General features: G+C 37.2%; 1 protein-coding gene across 1 annotated transcript in view; it reads right to left on the reverse strand.

The window, feature by feature from the left end:
* Positions 1–22,241, reverse strand: part of GALR1 (galanin receptor 1) — an 86,222-nt gene that overhangs the window by 24,454 nt on the left and 39,527 nt on the right. The window lies entirely within an intron of this gene.

Raw genomic sequence — 22,241 nt, forward strand, 5'->3', positions numbered from 1 at the left:
TGTATATGCACTCAACTATTAGAAGATTATATATGTATGTATATATGTATATATGTGTATTATCTATCTATATTGCTATTAAATCCAATTGTGATTCAGTCATTCACTATAACTAGCTTGCTCTCTCCCTCTCCCTCTCTCTCTCTCTCTCTCTCTCTCTCTCTCTCTCTCTCTCTCTCTCTCTCTCTCTCTCCCTCCCTCTCCCTCCCTCCCTCCCTCCCTCCGTTTTTCATCTTCTACCAATTTGGTAAGCATTATTTCACTGAAATTATTCATAAATATGATTTTTAGCATGGTGGTCTTAAAAGAATAGGATAAATTTGTTCTCATATGCCGAAGACTGTTTGGATGTAGGTCTGTCTGAAGGCAGTGGAAGACACTAAATGACTTCATGGGGTGTCTTTCATTTGAATGATTCAGTAGAAATATGTTCAAATGGTCCTGCTATGACCTACAAGTAGAGAGCATCTTCCACTGAGAATTCATTCGGAATTTCCTTCTCCAGTTTTTTGCCCTTAGAAATATATCCCAGTGGGTTACTAAAAAGATTCTGCTGCTACTATTTTTATGATCATTTAACTATAAAGAGAGGACAATTATTCTCTTATTTAAAAAATAATATCCCTAGCCATAGAATGGAGTCTTTATAACAAAATATAGAGTAGGTTTTTTAAAGGTAAACAATTCAAATGGATAATAAAATTCCCTTACTGGAGTTCATCTTTTTCTTCATTTGCTTCTCCATTTATACCATAATATTTAATTCATTCAACAGGAATTAAAAAATATGTAGCATACAGTTGGTATACAAAGACAAAAAATGTGCAACAAGGATAAGGTTGAGCCTTCATTAGGATCCCAGGCAAAACACACCAAGTTCCACACATGTGGCATCAAGCATTTTGCTCTGGTGTAGTGAGTGGCTCTACTGTTATTCTCCAAGATCAAGGTTGGCTACATCTTTCCCCAAGAGTTCTACAGGCAGCCCTGAGTGGTTGGATGTATCTTTTATACTGTTGCCTCAAGTTCCCATTCTATTGTGACCTCCCTATTGTTAACCACCATTTCAATGTAATAAGTTAACACCAATTAACTTTTCCAAAGGAATATTGCTTTGAAGTTAGAACAATCATAGAAGTAAATATTTTCCTCCAACTGAAAGAAGGCACACTCTTTCTTATTCCACCTTATTCCCTAGGGAGAGTGGACTGAGACTAAAAATACTTTCCACATAGTTTTGGTCCCATCTTGTTCATTTTGAAATGAGTCATATCCATTAGATTAGTCCACATCTTAGTAGCCAATGATCTGGGTCCCAGTCATTGCACCTCAAAGTCTTGATGCAGAGCATCTCTAAACCTAGCATGAGCATTGTTCCCAGACCTCCTGGTGCCTCTCTCTCCTGGCCTTTCAAAATTCGCAAGGTTGTAGCCATCTCCAATGTTCTTCATCTAAAATAAATAATAAATGCAAAGAATCAAGGAGCAGAGACTTTTTTTCTGGACCACATGTTAACCTCATATGAGGAGTGTCAGCTGGACACTTTTCCCCTAAGAGAATTGCCTGTAACCAGAATGCAGCCAGGTTGGAAGGATTTAGACCAAGGGAAATGGCTATGGCTCACTAGTGCCTTTGGAATGCAGCCCATTCCAGGAATATATCCAATCAAAACATATCCTCTTTATCACATGACTAATGGGCCAGAATCAGTTACAAAATTTCTACATATGTTCCAAATGTCTCCAAGGCACTTCTGTTACGTTATCATTACTATCCATAATCAGGCTTTCCAACCTCTTCCACAGTTGTTTCCTGTTAGTTGAACTAGATGACTTCCAAGTTTCCTTCTAGCACAACTGTTTTTGTAATTTTAAGCATCACTTCACTTCCCTTGGACTCAGTTCCTCATCTGTAATCCTGGGAAACCTGTCTCAGAATGAGAATAAAAAAATATGAAAAATAACAATGACTCTTTGAAAGGCATAATATATGATATATAATATGATATATAATATATGATATTATACTATTAATTCATTCAACAAGCATTAAAAAATACATAGTATACAGTTGGTATACAAAGACAAAAAATGTGCAACAAGGATAAGGTTAACCCTTGTGTATGTGTCATAAATAGATATCGTTTATACATATATATGACAAAATACTGACATACATGTATACTAACGTCAACCTTATTCTATTGATCAATACTAATTTCTCTTTTGATCAGTTACTCATTCGTACAGAGTGAGATGTTAGGTGAAGCCTGTTTCAAATCTACTCAACAAAATGCTAACACATAGGATAAAAATTTAGAGCTAGATGAGACCTGAGAGATCATCTAAATACTTCATAGATAAGGAAAATGAGACCCAGAGAGATTGACTCATTCTCTAGAAAGCAACAGAGCTGAGATTTGAGCCCAGATCCCTCCAAATCACATTTTATTTTGAATTGCATTGTTGCTTCTTAGTGATGCAAAGGGTCACCATGCAAGTTGTTGGCTGTTCAACATTTAGCTCCACAGCCAGACATGAAAATTAAGGCTTACTAAAGGTGTCAATCTGTCTTCTAAAACTGTGTAATGACAAGTTAGGAATGGAATCAAGTTTTCAGTACAAAATGGTCAAATGAACTGCACACAGCAGCAAATTAATAACATCACAATTGATTTTTCAATTCCTAAAGCTTAAACAGCCACTCAAATTATGGCTGCTACTGTTGAGAAGACTGAACAGATTTTACAGTCAGAAAATTGAGGGAATAAAAAAATATCATGGAAACAGAGAATCTACAAGCCTATCAAACACTTGTGGAATGATTTACATTTATTACTCCAAGCAGAGAATTGCCTAGAAAACTGGAAATGAAACATGATTCAGCATGAAATTTAAGCTTCTGGCTACCCAAACAGTAAGAGAGCAGAGTGTTTAGCAGTTTCAACACACACACACACACACACACACACACACACACACACACCACAAAGAATACTCCCATTGTCACAGGTATTACAGTTGATGAATTGATCATTCTGCTTTTCTCTCTTTAATTCTCAGACATTTTTCTACTTATCTCTTGCTTTTATGACTTTATGACTTTTATAACTTCTTTTATGATATTCTTAGAAATCAAGGCAAACTCAAGGCAATTTGGTGACTTTGAGATTTTATTAGGTTCTTTTAAGAGTTTATGAGGTTCATTTCTGGGATGGCCACCAAGACCAATCCGGAGTTGAGGGTTCTCCAAGGAGACGTCTGATGAACTGACCCTGATATATAGTCACACTGGGAGGAAAACTTTGGATTTGAACTGGCCAATTTGTAGTGTCCCTGAGTGAATAGATTTTCCAATAGGCTGGTCATGCTGTTTAAATGCCAAATGTACATTTACCAGAAAAAGTTATTTTACAGAGAACTCACACAAAGCAAGAGCTCCCACAGAGATCAGAAGAAGAAATACAAGGGAACTTTCAAGGTCTCTCTGAAGAACTTTGGAATTGATTGTATGACATTGAAGATACTGGCAAAGGACCACCAAGAAAGGCATGTCCACATCAAAGAATTTGATGTGCTCTATTAGTGAAACAGAATTGCAGCAGTTCAAAACAAATACGAGATGTGCAAATTTAGAGACATCTCTACTCCAGATGTTCATGTGGACTATTTGTGCCCAGTCTGGGGAAAGCCTTCTAAACTTGTACTGACCTGATCAGTCACAGTTGGACACACTGTACCTTGACTCCAACATAGTGATGTCATTTTGGTCTTCTTCAAGAATGAAGAATAACAACCAGCCAGTTAGATTTCCCTAAGAAATTCTGAATAAATCACAGGAGCTTTCAGGATGTCTCCATTTGGCATGACTCGACCTGAACTCTCATTTGCAATGGAACACCTGAGGGTCTTTTGGTTGTTCAGTTTCATCTGATTTCTAAGTACACAGCAATAGGAATAGGACTGAAGACTTACCCTATTATTTCATTGATATTTGGAAATCTCATTGAGGAAAATTCCTTCACCACTGTAGGTAGGATCCCTCTCTCCAATTTATAATCTTAGAGAATTGCCTATAGCAACTGAAATGTCACAGAGGCAGTATATATCAGAGGCATATTTTGAATGCCAGTCCTCCTGGCCCTAAGTAAATTCCCTCTCCACTACCAGATGTGTTAAATACAGAACTACCAGGCTCTAGAGTGTGACCTAAACCAGATTAAAATATAATTGGGAACTCTTTAACAAAATAAGTAAAAATGCAACAAAAACATAGATAACATTACATTTTAAAACAAAGTCAATATGCAGCCCACAGAGATCCTTACACAGGATGTACTGGTCCCCATTTCTATTTGAGATTTACACCACTACACAATACCACATTGTATCTCAGATGCCTATAAAAAGAAGTGTCTTTGAGAGTCGGTAATATAAAAAAAAATCCTTTTATCTAGGTGTTTACCAGGTCTGGAAGATGCTTAAGCCCTGTTCTCCAGATTATACAGACAGTAGGGCTAAGATCTTTGGTTCAGAAAATGTATGGTTTCACCTCAATAAAGCCTCATGCCTGTTACACATTCATTGCACTTGATCCCAAATAATCTGGTGCTTGTCCAGAAAATTGGTTCCATAAAGAATGTGTTCGTCGTTCATTTTTAAAGAGTACCATGACATCAGAAAAATGATGACATGACTTGCACTTGACATTGTTTTGAGCGAGGGAGGGCTGTGCAAGGTCACCAGCCTCACTTTCTCCTTTGGAGCCATCTGGATCCAGTGACCAGATAGATGTTCATCAGGATGACTGGAGATGGCCCAGGATGTAATGGGAGATCTTGACCTTTTAGGCTAAGGCCTTTTCAGGTACTCACTTAAAGTGAGGTAGCGCTCATTGTAACAGTAAGCACCCCAACATGCACAGGAGGACATGCTATCACAGGTTGTTAGATCCGCATTCATAAAATCAAGCACACGTATATCAATACTATAACCAAGCATATCATATATATATAAAATTCACCTATTTCAGGGGTGTCAGCACCCTGAATGTCAAAGAAAATTTTGAAATTTTAAGCTTCTAATTTTTTTTAATTTAATTTAAATTTTAAGAAATTAAAAGTCAAAAGACATACTTCCAAAATGTCTGACCATTAACATACATACATCTTTACCATAGAGGAACATCTGGGTTTCTCAAAGCAGGAGGGGGGGCTCCTTGGCAGCTTCCCAGAGTCCTCTTCTGGTCAAATACTTCTAGTCAGTAAGCCCTCAAGTAAAACCTCACCCTCAGAGTATCTATATACTTTTTTTTAAGAGCCAGAGGGCATAATCCTCTGACTCACTGCCTCAATAGAAAAAGAAAAAGATACTTGGGACTCTTCTATAAGACAACTCCCCTAATCAAGCTTCCCATAAGGGCATCCCCATCAGTGGGTGGGAGAGAGCTTCCTCAGTCACATTCAAATAGAGGCATTATACTTCTTGATTATACCAAAACCAAAAAGATCTTATTTTACTTGCCATAACACCCATTCAGTGAATAGGCCTCTTTAAAAAGTAGTCAGGGGAATGGCCCCTTTAATAGAAAAAAAATAGATAAAGCACACTGGGAGAAGCAGGAGCATCAGAGTTGTTATTTTAAAGAGGAGCTGTTACTATTGTCATTCACTGTAAGTCAGGAGAGTCCAAAAACAGCCATTCAATGGAAGTTCGGCAGTACCCATTGTTAAATCTATTGACTTCACAGCTTACTGAGTCTAAGGTTTCAGGGGAGAAAAGAAAGAAAGAAAAAGAAAGGAAGGAAGGAAGGAAGGAAGGAAGGAAGGAAGGAAGGAAGGAAGGAAGGAAGGAAGGAAGGAAGGAAAGAAGGAAGGGAAGGAGACAGGGCTAGGTTGAGAGGGAGGATGAGCTGAGTTACCCACCTAGCTGGATACCCATTCAGGTATCTCAGTCTACTCAAAGGTTGCCTTTGTCCATCCTTTTCAAAGAGGACCATGACATCAGAGAAATGATGATATGACTTGCACTTGACTTTGCTTTGAGTGAGAGAAGGCTGTGCAAGGTCACCAGCCTCACTTTCTCCTTCTGAGCCATCTGGATCCAATGACCAGATATTCATCAGGATGACTGGAGATAGGCCAGGATGTTACGGGAGACCTTGGCCATTTAGGCTAAGGCCTTTTCAGGTACTCACTTATAGTGAGATAATGCCCTTTCATTGAATAGACCTCTTTAAAAAGTAGTCAGGGAGATGGTCACTTTAATAGAAAAAAATAGATAAATCACACTCGGAGGGGCAGGAACCTCAGGGTTATTGTTCTGAAGAGAAACTGTTACTATTACTAATCATTCACTGTAAGTCAAGAGGGTCCAAAAACAGCCCTTGAGTGGAGGTTGGGCAGAAACCCCTTGTTGAATCCCTGGGCTTCAGAGCATAGTGGGTGTAAGGTTTTAGGGGAGGAGAGAGAAAGAGAAAAGAGAGAGAGAGAGAGAGAGAGAGAGAGAGAGAGAGAGAGAGAGAGAGAGAGAGAGAGAGAGAGAGAGAGAGAGAGAGAGAAAGAGAGAAAGAAAGAAAGAAAGAGAGAGAGAGAGAGACTTATAGTGTCTACTTTTTTTTATTTTTTACTCCTAGAATAATGCTTTATAAATGGCAGATGATTAATAAGAATTTATTGAATGAGTACATTGAGTTCCTGATTATTTTATAGTAAATGTCTTTTTATTATTTAAATTTATCAATAAATACAAACATTTCAAGATAAGGAGAACAAAAAAGAGTGAATTTATGAACTTTTATACATTGTAAGAACCTAAGACTTTTTTAACATTGATTTTATAAAGAAATATACAGAGACACCTAATTTAACAAGGTAGCAATAAAATTGTTCTATTTGATTGGATACCTTTTTGCACCTCTTTTTCGTTTTCTTCTGTACATTTAAAATGTTATTGATGTTTCTTGCATAACATATGTCTGTGTGTGTACATATGTGTGTATTTGTTTAACCTGTATATGTATGTATGTATTTATACACACACATATAATTGTTAAAAAGGAAGGGATCTATTTGGAGGGGAGAGTGAGTTAGTAGATAGTGACAGACATAAAAAGAAAGCATTTTTTTTTCAAATGATTAATATCCTGGGGCACATAAAATAGGCACAATTCGTCATAAGTGTGATTGACCGTTTGCTGAAAAGTATAAGTGCCCTTGGTGAATGTTAGTGTCCACTAGACTAATGCTCATAAATTATCTTTTAGGAATCATATTTCCACTGGTAGTTTTTAGTGACTAATATTCAAAGAACAAAGAAGTCTTTTGAGTAAGTAATTTCTAGAACCACCTCCAAGGTACTTTTCTTGTTCCTTACAATCATCAAACATATATTAGATTTGTTCTGTGTGCACAATACATTCTCTAAAGGAAACTTGATCCAAAATTACCTTTGCCCTTTACTCCTCCAGTCCTCCAGTGACTGCCAGAGACTTAAACAAATATGCTCGTTCTCCTTTGGATAATATTCGATATGAGCACATTTTAATGCCTTCAATAAACCATAGAAAGAGCAGGAAATGGACATTAGATATGTGCTAAGCAGACTGAAAATACATATGAGGAATGAGTTACATAAGGCTAATAACTGGCTTTCAAACTATCATATTTTCAGAAACAGCTAAAAATATCCTGTGATGTGATGTTCAAGATTAAAAAAAAATCTGGTCATCTCTTTAAAAAAATTTCTGATATGGGAACTTTGATTCTGAAATGTTGAAGACCTTTTACAAATGGAAAGATACTATCAGAAAAAATGGAGGGGTGCACATTGGGGACATGTTAGACTGGAGTACATGCTGTATAATTGATCTGAGGACAAAGGTCAAGTTTTTGAAGCACTCTGTTCCAGAAAAGTTTATTGTTTTTAAACTGGAGGCAGGATGCCCAGCACTGCTTTAGCCATGTTCACTTCTTTATATAGAAGCATTTGAATATCTTTCACGATCAAGTCTCCAAGGCTAAAATGAAGTGTAGGAGTTCACATTTACTTACATGGCCTTTTCCTCTGACAACACTAGAAGGTAATAGAAGAGGCAGTGTGGTTTAGTAGAAAGAACACTAATGTTGAAGATAGAAGAACTAAGATGGAATCCCAGCTTTTATGAATACTGGCCATATGGCTTTGGCTTGATCATTCAATCCCCTGAACCTCAGTTTCCTCATCTATGTAATTAAAAAATAGTTACTTGCATTGCCTGCATCACAAGATTGCTATGAAGAAGGGCTTTATAAACCTTCAGTGCTACATAGCCGAACATTTCTATTACCCATGTGATACAAATGAGGAAAAAGTTACTGACTTGGTCACAGCTACACAGCTAACAAGGAGGAAGAATGCAAATGGCACCAAGGGCCTTACTTCTGGTCTAATGTTTTTTCTGCCATAAAAAGCTCCCTCTTTGTGGCAGATATATTGACAATCTGGCTATTTGTCTGAAAAAATGAGGGCAGGATAAGCAGTCAGTAGAATAACTCAAGTCAAAACTCTGGCACTTTTCTAAACTACCATCCCTTTTAATGCCACTTTATGCTTTTCAACATGCTTTCAGAAGCATTAAAGTGCTTTGAAAGAATCTTGGCAATTCAGGACCTTATTACCTCTGTCTGGAATATTACAAGAGCCTTCAAATGGGTGTCCAGCTTCAATCTTCTCACTCATCCTACACATTGTCACAAAAATTAGTTTACTTGGCTTAAGGTATGATTTTTTTCAGCCATTTCTCTTCCAAAAAAAAAGGCTTCTAATTTCTTGTAGTCAATTAATCATTAAACAAATTCATAGTATATATCTACTATGTACCAAGACACTGTATTATGCATAATGGAAAATAAAAAATACATACAGGACTCCATTTGCCCCTTTAAATAGAGATTACAAAATTGCAGATCTAGAACCTGAGAAGTATCTCAGAGATCATCTAATCCAACTCTCTCTCATTTGACAGAGGAAGAAATTGACATCACAGAAAGATAATTTGCCCAGGATTACATAGGTGTCATTGGAGGAAGGAATTGAAGCCAGGTTTTGTGATATCAGAGCCAATACTTTTCTACTGTCTTGCTAGATGACAAGCTTAATATCTTTGCGATAGGCATGAAAATCTGAATGCAAAATTTCAATGCAAAATAATAATAAAAATTATATAACATTTTAGTTTTACATAGCACTTTTATATACACTTACTCAATTGACCTCACAATGATCATATGATTTATATACCACTGGCATTTTATTTCCATTTCACAGATAAGAAAATTTAGATTGAGAGATTAAATGATTTGCTTTTGATTACCCAACTATTAAGTATAAGAAGTAGATCTGTAACCTCATCTTCCTGAATCCAGATCCAGAATCCATTATGCCATGCTGTCTATAATATGTAGTCATGTATCCAGTGAATGGTATGTTCAATAAGTACTATAGGAATTGAGAAAAAAGAGACCACTAGAGACAGGAGAAATTTGGAAAGGTTTTGTGGAGAAGGAAGGGAGAAAGAATGAATAAGAGTTTAAGTTGGGTCTTAAGAATTTCGGTAAAGTTTGAATAAGCTTGGGGGTTAAAGTAGCATACTGGAATAGAATGACAAGAAAAGGTATACAGAAGCTAGAATAGACAGAGCATACTAGGAGAGAGGTTAAGCTAGTTTTTATCATTTTCACAATGCTTTATGCAAAAGAGTCATGATAAATAGAGATAGAGGTACAGATGAGTGATATATGTGTGTCTAAATATATTGACATAGCCTATGGTTAATATAGATAAAAATTATGTGAGACTGATCTGGCCTAACCCATCCCACAGTAAATTGCTTTTGTTGGAGATATGGGAAAATTGGAACATTAATGCATTATTGGTGGAGTTGTGAACCAATCCAACCACTTTTGAAATCAATTTGGAACTATGCCCAAAGGGCTATAAAAGTGACCCAGTAATACCACATCTAGGGCTGTATCCCAAAGAGATCACAAAAATGGGAGGATCCACATCTATGAAAATATTTATAGCATCTCTTTTTGTGGTGACCAAGAACTGGAAATTGAGGGGATGCCCATCAATTGGGGAATGGATGAACAATTTGTGGTATATGAATATAATGGAATACTATTGTGTTATAAGAAATGACGAGCAGGCAGACTTCAGAAAAACCTGGAAAGATTTATATGAACTGATGTTGAGTGAAGTGAGCAGAACCAGGAGAATACTGTACACAATAAGAACAATATTCTGTGATTACTAACTTTGATGGACATACCTCTTCTTAGCAATGCAAGGACCAAAGACAATTCCAAAAGACTCATGGTAAATGCTATCCACATCCAGAAAAAGAACTATGGTGCCTGAATGCAGATCAAAGCATTCTATGTGCTCTTTTTTGGTTTGTTTCTTCTTTCTCATCATCCCTTCCATTGGTTCCAATTCTTCTTTACAACTTGATTAATTTGAAAATGTGTTTAATATGAATGTATATGTAGAGCCTATATCAGATTGCACAGTCTTCAAGTGGGGAAGGAAGGAAAGAAAATTTGGAAATCAAAATCTTGTAGAAATGAAATATTGAAAACTAAAAATAAATTAAATTTTTTAATGGAAAAAATGTGGGATAGTCATTTAAGTAATCCCAGCTACATGTCTGGGAGAGGGGTACGCAAAATCAAGAGCTACCAGAGTTCTGGCTATACTTCCTATCTCCAAGAAGGGCATTAGGCTAGAATCATATATTATTCTTCAAATCTTCTGGTCTAGGGATACAAATATATGTTCAGAGAGAAAGCCACATTGCCTTTTACTCTCCAGGAGAGGGTAGTTTAGCTTATATTCACCAGCTTTGGCTCATCCAACAAAATTCTGGATATACAAAAATATCACCACAAATAGTGAAGAAGTAAACCTATTTATCCAAGGAAAAAAGTAAACAGAAATAACAGTTCTATAGATTAGAATATGCAAAGTAATGCATAATATTAAATGAGTTTTTCCACTGGGAGTTTGATAAAATTTAAGCTTAAAGCAAAAGGGAGGGAATGATTTCCCAGAGATGAAGTCCCCTCTAAGTAGTCTCTAAAGTTGAAATCCCTGGACACTGAGGAATACAAGGCTCTAACTCACACATATATCTGTGGCACAAAAGGCTTCATTCAAAAGTTCACCATTCAAAACACCATCTCTCTTGCCTGCTTGCCCCGATCTCTTTTTGAATCTTGTGTTTCTGAAGCCTCTGCAAACATTTATGCAGGTAGGCAGTATTATGTTCAGCAGCCACATCTCACTGACTATACAGCACAAGATTATGCCTTTATAAAATTTTCCCAGGTACTGGTGGAAATAGGGTTATACAAGATGATGGTTATACAATAGGGTTATACAGCTTGTAAAAACCTTACCTATACCACATTAAACAGTTTAGATATTTGGTACCCTTCATATTCTGGGAAAATTTGCATAGTTTAGTGACACAACGTACCACACTATCCTACTGAGTTTGTAATCATGGAATCTGAGTTTGAATCCTGACTCAACACTACCCATATGACCTTAGACAAATCACTTGGCCAAAACTGGGCTTCAGTTTCCTAATCTACAAAATTAAAAGATTGGAATAGATGACCTGTGGATTCCCTTCTAGCTCTAGTTCCATTATTCTAAGAGCTCCTCTTTGTCCAGGGCCATCTAAGGCTTAATACTTTTCAAAGTTGTAACATAATGGAGTACTATTATGCTATAAGAAATGACAAGGGAAGTGGTTTCAGAAGAACATGGCAAGACTCCTTTAAACTGATGCAAAGTGAAGTGAGAACAGGAAAAGCATTGTGCACAATAACAGCGATGTTGTAATAATGATCACCTATAAAAGACTTGGCTACTCTGATCTACAACATGATCCAAGACAGTTCCAAAGGACTCATGACAAAAAAAGGCTTTACACCTCCAGAGAGACAACTGATGAACTCTAAGTGCAGAATGAAGTGTATTTTTTCACTTTCTTTATTTTCCTGGCTTACTAAAAAATGTGGCTAATATGGAAATGTTTTGTATAATTGATTTATTGCTTGCCTTTTCAGTGGGAGGGAGGATGAGAGAGAATTTGGAACTCAAATTTTTAAAAGAATGTTAAAAGTAAATAATAAATTGAAATGTTTAAAAATGAATTATGCTAATCAAATGGTATATTACCCTTCCTACGGCAGAAAACAAAAGCTCTTGTGGAAGGCTCCTCTACTCTTGGTTATCGAGGTGAATCTCGGAGCATTTTTCAGAAAGGAGGAAAAACACTAAGGAAAAATAAAAAGGAAAAAGGAGATGAAGAGGTAGAACGGAATATTATGTAAGTCACTCGTGTAAGCAGATTTTAAGCAAAGCTTCAGTTCTGAACCTCAGCAAACTGAAACGACCAAGCAATTACGTTCTGGATAAATTCATTCACTAGAAAGGCTCTGAGCAGTGAAATAGGTCCCTGGTGCTCACCAAAAGTGTCTAATAACTCCATTCCAATTTTCCCACCCACTGTATGTAATTCATCTCAGCTGGCACATGCGTTAAATGCTTATTTCAAAGGACTCATTCGAATTGTGTAAGTAAATTCCTCATCTGCTTAGCTGGTGCACAGCAAGGTTTCTATCTCTGTTCAATCGTGCTCAGTTCAGAGTTCTTGCCATATTCATTTAAATGATCCTGTGAGGAAATACTAGAAAAATAGACAGGACAATGGAGACAATGAGTGGGATAAATGTTTTTGACTTGTGTTTTGATCACATTTCATCAGTAAAATTAAAATGAGAGACAGAGAATAGTGAGGTTACTATGCACTGTGTCTTGTTATATTTCCTTCTCCAAAAGAAATACGTTTGTGTGTATGTGTGTGTGTGTGTGTGTGTGTGTGTGTGTGTGTGTGTGAGAGAGAGAGAGAGAGAGAAGGAAAGAAACAGAGAGAGAAGAAATATAATTTGTGGAGTTGCCCTCATTTGCTATCTCTCTGCATTTGAATTCCCTTTAAGTATTTTTGCATCTGAACATTTTGGGAAAAAAATTGATAAAACAATATGAAAACCTAAATTTTTTTTTTTTTTTTTTTTTTTTTTTTTTTTGCTGTTTGAAGAATTACAAGGGTACAAAACCTCGCCCCAGAGGAGATAGGAAAGAAAGCCCATAAAAAACTTTGGATTTATGTCAGGAATATAAAGCTCTTGCTACACTGGGTAAGGAAGGACAATTTACGTGTTCCAGGAAATTATGTTGAGGACCCCAGATGCTACCAGTAGCAGAGGCATCCAGTGCTGGTCAAAAGAAGATTTAAACTGTTGGCTGGCAAATTTCTGATGAGAAGTATTGAGGTAGCCATTTGCCAAATGGGCAAGAATAATCAGGAAGCGTGTTGTCTTTCTATTTCTAATGTCAGACAAAGTTTCCTAAGACTTGTCAGCCCTTACGATGACCCCCTATGGTGATTCACATAAGGCTTCCACCAGAAGGGATCTAAAAATCATTTCAAGGAACTATTAATGCCTGGGCAAATGGAAGCACAAGCGATAGTCTTTCCACTGCTGTCAATTAAAGGTAGGCACTTCAACTATCCAGAAATCTGCTACAGCTGTTATTATGCTAAAAGCAAATTTCCTACGAGACTCCTGCCTTTTCTTATTAATAATTTCATTCTTCAAGATGTAGAGGCAGCCATAAGAAATGTTGAACAAGAAGACTTCAGAGAGGCCTGGAGGGACTTATATGACCTGATGCTGAGTGAAAGGAGCAGAACCGGGAGAACTTTATGCACAGCAACGACCACAGTGTGTGAGAGTTTTTTCTGGTAGACTTAGAATTTTGTAATAACACAAGAACTTTTTACAAAAAAAAAAAAAATCCCAATGGTGGTTCTCAAGGCAAAATGCCTTCCACACTCAGAGAGAGAAATATGGAAGTCACTCACATAATGTAGCAGATCATGTCTGTGTATGTGTATGCGTTTGTGTATCATGTTCTGATTTGCTATACGATTTCTTTCATTTATCTTAGTCTGACTACATAGCATGACTATAGTGAAAATATACTCAATAGGAAAGTATATGTAGAATCTATACAGAATTGTATGCAGTCGTGGGGAGGGAGGGGGGTAGTGGGGGATAGGTGGGAGGGATAAAATCGCAATTGTATGGGAGTGATTGTTAAACATTAAAAAATAAAAAATAATAAAAAAAAAGATGTAGAGGCAGACAGTAGGAGATTCACTATTTTGGAATAGATTGTGATCAATGAAGAGATCACAAACTTAGCAAAGGAAAATATCTTACAGACCATCAAGTTCAGCTCTTTCATGTTGCAGGTGGGGAAACTGAGAGAGGAAGAGATTTAGTTACAGACCCAGAGTCGCACAGCTAGTAAGTATATGAAGTGAGCTTTGAACCAAGGTCTTACTGACTCTAAGACCACCACTTTACCCCTTATTCCACACTGCCTCTAATTCTAATTCAGGTGCTAAAGTAGAAATGGCACAAGTCTTGGCAAGGAGTGACATCATCCTAGAATTAGTGTGTGTATGTGTGTGTGTGTGTGCGTGTGTGTGTGTGAGAGAGACAGAGAGAGAGAGAGAGAGAGAGAGAGAGAGAGAGAGAGAGAGAGGGAGGGGGGTTGGGAGGGAGGGAGGGAGACAGAGACAAAGACAGAGAAAGAGAGAGAGAAAGAGACAGACAGAGAAACAAAGACACAAAGAGACAGAAAAAGAGAGATAGCTAGGAAGAGCAGCTTAATGGTGCAGTGGATAGAGCACTGGGCCTGGAGTCAGGAAGACTCAGATGCTTACTAGCAATGTGACCTTGGGCAAGTTACTTAACCCTTTTTGCCTCAGTTTTCTCATCTGGAAAATGAGCTGGAGAAGGAAATAGCAAACCACTCCAGTGTCTTTGCCAAGAAAACACCAAAAGGGGTCATAAAGTGTCGGATACACTTGAAAGTGATTAAATAACAACTAGATAGATAGATAGATAGACAGACAGACAGACAGACAGACAGATAGATAGATAGATAGACAGACAGACAGACAGACAGACAGACAGACAGACAGACAGATAGATAGACAGACAGACAGACAGACAGACAGACAGACAGACAGACAGGGAATCACAGTGTGGTCTGATAGTCTTCCTAGATTTTGGTAATATAGAGTTAAAAAATTCTAAACGTCAGTAGGATACTATGCCACAAAATAATATCTTTTAAATACAGAAGAAAACTGTTTAGTATAGAGGTGTGACTGCTGGGGTTCACAGGGACAAGATCCCTGTCCTGCCCTTTTCTGTCATTATCCAGGCAGTTCTGTTGCAGGTTCAGTTCTAGGTGAGCCATGTCAGCAAGCTCTCTCTTTGGGAGATCTTCTAAACTCCAACTTGGCAGCCAGTCATGGAACTCTCAGCAACACCCTAAGTTCCCTCATGGTTGACCGTAATCATTACTGTTTCTGCTGGAAAGATAGGGAAGGTCCATTGGAGAGAGAACCAATGTGATAATATGCTGTCAAGAATGAAATTCTAATGATATAAAAGGAACTCACAAGATATTCCAATGAGGAAGAAAATGGGGAATTGTCAACAGGAAACAATGTAGATCAATTAATAAGCATTTATTTAATATGTACTAAGAATTATGGACTGGGTGATGTTCTGTGGATGCAAAGATAAAAACAAATGAGTCCCTATCCCCAAGAAATTTACACTTGATCAGGGAAAACAATACACACATATACATGTATGCATGTATATTGCATAAACAAGTACAATATTTCAAGGGAGTAAATGTAAAATAATTTCATGGGAGAAGACACTAGAATCTGGTAAACTGAAAGAATCAGATAAAAATATTGGGCAGGAAGCGGCATTTTAGTTGATCTTTGAAGAAAAACATGGATTCTAAGAATCTGTTGTGAGAAGGGAATATATACAAGGTGTAGGGAACAGGAAAGGCAAAGGGCACCAAAGGAAAAGTCATTTTGCTTTAAACAGAGAGCAGGGGAATAAAACTGATCAGCCTACTGATGTTTAAAGAAGACTAGTCCAACCATTCTGGAAGGTAATTTGAACTACATCCAAAAGCTATTAAATTATGCATATCTTTTGGCCCAGCAATAAATTATGCATATCTTTTGGCCCAGCAATACCACTACTAGATCTATTCCCAAGAAACATCCAAGAAAGAAAGAAAGGGTTCATATGTTCAAAACAAATTGATCTTTTTGTGGTGGCAAAGAAATGCAAATTGAGGTCCTGCTCAATAATTCAGAAATGGCTGAAGAAGTTATGGGATATGAATGTTATGGAATACTATTACACTGTAGGAAATGAAGAGGAGGAGGATTTCACAGAAACTGAGAAGACACGTATGGATTGATGCAAAGTGAAGTGAGCAGAACCAGGGAAGTAATTTATACAATAATAACAATACTGTAAAGATAATCAACTTTGAAGGACTAGTGATTCTGATCAACACAGTGACTAACCACAGTTCCACAGAACTGATGATGAAACATCCTATTCACTTCCAGATAGAGAGCAGAGTGCACATTGAAGCTTATTTTCTTCTCTTTTTTCTTTTTCTTTAACTTTTTTGGACATAGATAATAAGGGATTTTGTTTTGCATTCATATATATGTACATATATACACATATATATGTATTTATATACTCAGTTTTGCTGTTCTTAACTTTTCAAGGAGTGGGGAAAGGGAAGGAGAGGGGAGTAAGAGAATTCATATCTGGAAATAAAATAAAAATTTATTTTTTAAAAAAGGCATATAAAAGAGATAGATGGGAGGAAGTTTTGGTCCCTAAGGAGGAATACAAAAGAATAGTATAGTCCTCTAAGAACTAAAAAAAATATTTTTAGCTATATTAAGCACAAGAAGATTTAAAAAAGGGATAGGACTGATGTTCAAAGTGTATGAGGTGAAGATAAAAGACAAAGGAAAGATGGGAGACATACTCAACTCTGTATTTCTTTTCTTTTCCCTACCCAGGACAATTAAGGTTACTATGCTGTGCCTTTTCCCACACCCTGCTTCATCCCTAATTTCCTCCCAAGGATTTGTGAAGGGTATAGGAAGAGGAACTTGTAGAATCATAAGGTCATAAATTGAGAAATAGAAAGGACCTTGGAGTCCATAAATTACAATCCTCTCATTTCACAAATGAGGAAACTAAGGCAAAAAGAAAGTGCCTTGCCCAGAGTCCCACAACTGTCAAGCATCTGAAGCTGAGACTTGAACCCAGATGATCCCAACTTCAAATATAATGCCCTACCCATGCTGCTTCTGTGGTTGTTAGCTACATTTTGGGGACATGAGATAGCCTCTTTGAGGGATATGCAACTTTTCCCTCCACAGGAAGGATTATCCTCAATACATATGGCCATATCTCACCAGCAGCAATGTCAGCTCCCCCCATTCAATCTCTTTGATAAAGTAGTAAAAACAAACATGAAAAAGGGGTTCAGATGATGACAACCCATAATGTAATAAAGATAAGAGTCAGCTCTACCCACCGGCCAAAGTGGAAACCCCAGGCCTTCTTACAAGTAATGAAGTTTCTCCCTGGACCAGTGCTGACCTACTCCATCCCTCAGGTTCTGAAACTTGCTTCATGATATCCCAGTATTTCTCCCTTCACAACACCTTGTGTTCTAGGATTTGAAGATTCTCTTGAAATCTATCCCCTAATTCTCCCTCAACTCTCTCAACTGAATTTATCTTAAATTGTTGACTTGAGGATGCCTTAAGCACTTGCTCCTGGAATGTTTTGGGGAGCTTGCCTTAACATCAGATTTGCAAGTTAAAACCCTCTATATCATATCCATAACAAAGGAGGTAAAAGTTGTATTATGGTCTAACCTAGTCAGATCCCATCTAGAGTACCCTTGTTAGTTCAGGACACTCAATTTTGGGGAAGACATAGGTAAGCCAGAGCATATCCACAAGACAGGAACAAGGATCTTGAGAAGACTGAAGACTATATCACATAAGCCTTAGCTAAATAAATTAGAGAAACTCAGTTCAGAGAAAAGAAGACTGAAAGGAGACATGAGAACTGGCCTCAAATACTTGAAAGGCTATCATATGGGTGAGAGATTCAACTTGTTCTACTTGGCCTCAGAAAATAGAAGTAGAAGCAACTGTTGGAAAACCTGAAAAGGCAGGTACAGGCATGATGACAAGAAAAACTTTCTAATGATTCTGTATAAAGTGAATGTCAAGAGATGGAATCATAAATGAAAATTCTTTCCCCTTTGAGGCCCCGTTCAATTTCCTAACATCACAGAGGACATAATACCCCAGAGACAGCAGCTGCGGAAAATCAAGTAGATGATGAGTTTTTGAAGAAACAGCAGTAAAAATCAATACTTCTCCAGAAGGTACTGGAAGGGAGAGGGAGACATTAAAGATAGGTGAGTCCTGGGAGAGACCTATTATGGTCACTGGACCTTTGGGGTGTTATCCAAGGGGCAAGCATAGGATCAAAACATGAGGTGAAAGGTTGGTGCTATCCCGAAGACATTAGCTCTCTAGAACAAAGCCAAATGCTCATTTTTGGTGACATAGTATGCAGTTTACTTACATCATTATTTTACGAACTCATCCAGGATTTATGCTTATCATTTTCTTCAAATGATTCCCCAGTTGAGAACTGAATTACATTTTAGAGAGAGAGTGTGATTCTAAGGAAAGAGCACTGAATTTGTAATCAAAAGGCCAGGGTTCAACCCCTAGCTCTGCTACTTACTACTCGTGTGACCTTGGGCAAGTCACCTTGGGCAAGACCGCAGGTTAGGTATGAAAGAATCTTTTATACTGATTAACAAGATGACAGAGCAAAATCTAGAGAAACACCTTGAGAAAGTGTTTCCTCTACTGAATGGCTAAATGTTTTATGAGGAGATGGGGATGAATGTCATCTCAGCTCCTCCTCATTACATCATTGGGAGATAAGGTCGGTTCTCAGATGATGAGAATAGTCCTCAGGTGCTAGGATTACAGACATACCTCATTTTATTGATCCTGGCTTTATTGCACTTCGCAGATTTTTTACAAATTGAATATTAGCAGCATATTTGAAGATATGAAGCAAATCTATCAGCACCATTTTTCCATAAGCAGGTGCTAACATCATGTCTCTAAGTCACATTTTGGTAATCTTGCAATATTTCAAATTTTTTCATTATTGCTATATTGGTTATGGTGATGAGTGATTTTTGATTATATTTTATTTATATTTATATCATAATTGTAACCATGCCCATGTAAGACAAGGAACTTAACTGATAAATGCTGTGTGTGTTCTGACTGCTCCACCAATAGGTAGTTCCCCTGTCTCACTCCCTCTCCTCAGCCCCCCCACCCCCTGAAACACCAAAATATTGAAATCGGGCCAATTAATAACCTTACAATGGCCTCTAAAGGATCAAGTAAAATGAATCATTTAATGTGGCAAACTTCATTATCTTAGTTTAAGAAATTGGCACAGTCATCCCAACGTTCAAAAACCACCCCCCTAATCAGTCAGCAGCCATCGACAATTAAGCAAGTCCCTCCACCACCAGTAAAGGTTATGACTTGACTAAACGTTCAGGTGATGGTTAGCATTTTTAGCAATAAAGTATTTTTAAAGTATGTACATTGTAGATACAATACTAATGCACACTTAATAGATTGCAGGATAGTATAAACATAACTTTTGTATGCACTGGGAAGCCAAAAAAATTGTGTGACTCACTTCAGTGGCTTTATTGCAGCATTTCTGAGATATGCTGCAGGCCATGGAGTTGCTACAACAGTTTTAAATTTATGAGATTGACCTTTAGGATAATCAAATTTCTCTAGAAAGTACATGATGAGGGAAATTAGAAGAATACAGGTACCCACCCAAGGGACTCAAGTAATCTAAGGTTACCTGAGTGAATTTGCAAGAGCAAGGAATTTAGGCACATACAGCAAAGGAGAATACTAAATCCATGCTAACTTGTTTAAGTCTTAACAAAATAAGATTAAAATCAATTTTCAATTTCACAGAAATAAACAGTAGATACTTTCTTGGTTAATGAGAAAACAAATCACACCAAGGATCTCTATGGTTTCTTTCAGTACTAAACCTCGCTGACACTAATGCATAGTTTCAGAAATTATCTGACTTTGACCAAGAGTGTTTACAATGCCAATCATTCAGCATTTTCATGTATAAAACTTAATTTCTAGAATAAACAGACAAATCTTAAGAAATTATGCATTCAGTAGGAGACATTTTAGCTTATTTGTTGGGCAGTTATTTCAGGCCATGCATCCTGTGATTTGTGTACATGTAATCTGCATTCTTTATGTTTCTATAATCTTCCTTTCTGAAAGAGATTTCTAAGACGTATGCATTCAACCTATGCATATGGTAGAGGAACAATAGTGGTAATTCTTATACAAAGAAATTCACAAGGATCTGTCCATGATATAAATGCCATAGTCAATTTTGGCTCTAGAGAGGAGAGCATAATTCTTTGCATTAATACCTTGACTCAGTGTCTCCAAGCATTTTATTGGGCAACGTCTTCACAGATCGCTAGACTTCAAAATCCTCAAATCACAGTTCACACATTTCCATAAAAGAATATATAAAGCAATTAGGATGCAAATTTTTTACTTCCCAAAATAAGTCTTTCCAAACAGAAGATAATACCTACAGAGTAGGTAATTTGACTTTAGGGAAACAGCATGATTCTGCTGACCTTCAACCCCACTCACTTCACTTGGCATGCTCTCTCCTTTCTCTTGCCCTGAATTTTCACCATTTTACTCATTAATGTCTTTGACTCCAGAAGAGAAGTCATTATTTCCAGGAAGCACTGTTAAAATATACATAGATTGCTTTCTCTTTTCTTATCACATTAGCATGGCTCAGGCTGGCTAATTGTTTCCTTTAAAGTTTCTGAAGTCTTGAGTACAATGACAGGACATGAAAATATTTTTTTTTCTCCTACTATTCCATAACTGAAAGAGAGAGAGGTTAGAACCTGGAAAGAAAAGACCTGAATGGTAGCAAGAAATCCTAGATGTCCAGGGGGGGCAACATGGAATACTGCCAAGAAAGGCAGATCTGATTAGTTCACCAGTTAAAAGTGATCCAGAATAACCACCAAAGGGAATCAAGATTGGGAGAGCATATTTTGTTTCCAGCGTGAAAATCTTGTCAATGATGTGTATGGATTAGAAAGAAATAAAAAAATTAGCAGACCATGAATTTATAATAAAATAGTTTTCCTGTTAGATGTTTAGCAAATAACAAGTCTGACTTTTGGCTTCAAAATTATTTGCAGCTCACAAAAAGTATAAAGAAGTCATCATTATCAATTTCAAAATAAATCAGTTTTACTGTGAGTTCCATTGTAGATTATTAGGTTTTTTCCCAAAAAACTCTTAGAAAAAGTGGAAGATAACCTCTCAAGACAGTTCCACTCACAATTATCAAGGAATATGGAGTTGAAAGAAATGTTAAAGTTAGTCAGTTAAACTAAACTTGTCTAACTCCTTATTCTACACATGAATCCGCTCTGAAGGAGATGTGAAGATTGAAATCAGCTTCTGGAATACAATATCAAACAGAACTCATTCTCCTCAAGTCTTTTTTGCTATATGATCTTCTCTCTAGCCACATTTTTCCATGATGTATTTATTTGATATGGGGAAGCAAGGTGTAAGACTTAGATAACTTGAAGTAGTGGGTAGAGAGCAGGTCTAAGAAACAAGAAAAGCTGGTCTCACATCCTACCTTTCTACACAGTCCTACCTTACTCAAAGTCAACTGCAAGTCATGTCATCATCTTGATGTCATGGTCCTCTTGGAGAATGAAGGACAAACAAAACAACAGAAACTACCTATATGACCAAGGGCAATATATGTCACCTCTCAGTGGCCCGTTAGGTTCCTAAAATAAGTTGCAAATGAGTTATAGATGTTGGCAGAGGGAGTTGCAATATGGAGAATTTTCAGACCAATGAAATTATTAGTCTGTTCAAAAACAGTATGGGGGTGGAGGAGTGAGGACTTAGCAAGGTCTTGTGGATCTAGAGTTAGACTTGAATTCAAGAAGATCTGGATTCAAATTCCACCACTGCTTACTAACAAAGTGGCTCCATTAACCTCTATGTGTCTCAAGCAACTCTGTAGG

The sequence above is a fragment of the Notamacropus eugenii genome, chromosome 4 (genome assembly GCF_028372415.1).
Source record: "Notamacropus eugenii isolate mMacEug1 chromosome 4, mMacEug1.pri_v2, whole genome shotgun sequence".
NCBI classification, from domain to species: Eukaryota; Metazoa; Chordata; class Mammalia; order Diprotodontia; family Macropodidae; genus Notamacropus; species Notamacropus eugenii.